This window comes from Galeopterus variegatus, unplaced genomic scaffold, assembly GCF_000696425.1.
Source record: "Galeopterus variegatus unplaced genomic scaffold, G_variegatus-3.0.2 Scaffold3926, whole genome shotgun sequence".
In the NCBI taxonomy this organism is placed as follows: Eukaryota; Metazoa; Chordata; class Mammalia; order Dermoptera; family Cynocephalidae; genus Galeopterus; species Galeopterus variegatus.
In genome coordinates, this window is record NW_007730037.1 from 15,179 (window position 1) to 15,936 (window position 758).

Here is a 758-nt window from a genome sequence, read left to right on the forward strand (position 1 = left end):
ATTCATAAAATCTATCCATTAAATTGTAGTTTATTTTTAATACTTAGTTTAAGGTGTATAGTTTAAGTGTAAAATACATAGATAAAAGCTAAAATAGTTAAGTCTTAAACAGGGATCTGTTTCTCAGCCACCTGAATTGATGCCTGTCCCTGGTTTACTTGATTTCCTTTGCTTTTATACTTGAAGCATACGAGAACATAAGCAAGAAACAAGTCCTTCATTTGTTTCAACTGCATAAAGTGAGGAAATTTTCGGTTTATTTTCTGGTTAGAATTCTAGTGTTACTTGTTTTGTCATCCAGTCATTTGCTTCTGAATCTCTAGGTTTTAGAAAACCTCTTGACATTCACAGTTACACCAGTTTAGCTACCTGATTCATCTGGTAACTTATGTTCTTCTTGTGCTGGAAACAAGTGTTTCAGCACAGGAAATGTCTTTTGCTAGCGGCCAAGCAGACTGCTGGTTTCCTTCACCTGGATTCAAGTACTGCCCAAAAAGAGAATCATTGCCTTCTAAAAAATGATAAAAGTCCCATGACTTCAGACATCATTTTGTATGAACTCATTAACAGAAGGACTGCTGGGGCCTCCCCAAATATAAGGAAAATACCAAGTCAAATAAGAGATTACCAAAAACTTTTGCAGTGATAAACAACAGACAGCAATTATACGTAATATCGCTTATAATGCAAGTGTTTTTGTATTTAAAATAGTCCTGGATAAATATACATGTGTGTGTGTATGTGTGTGTATATATATA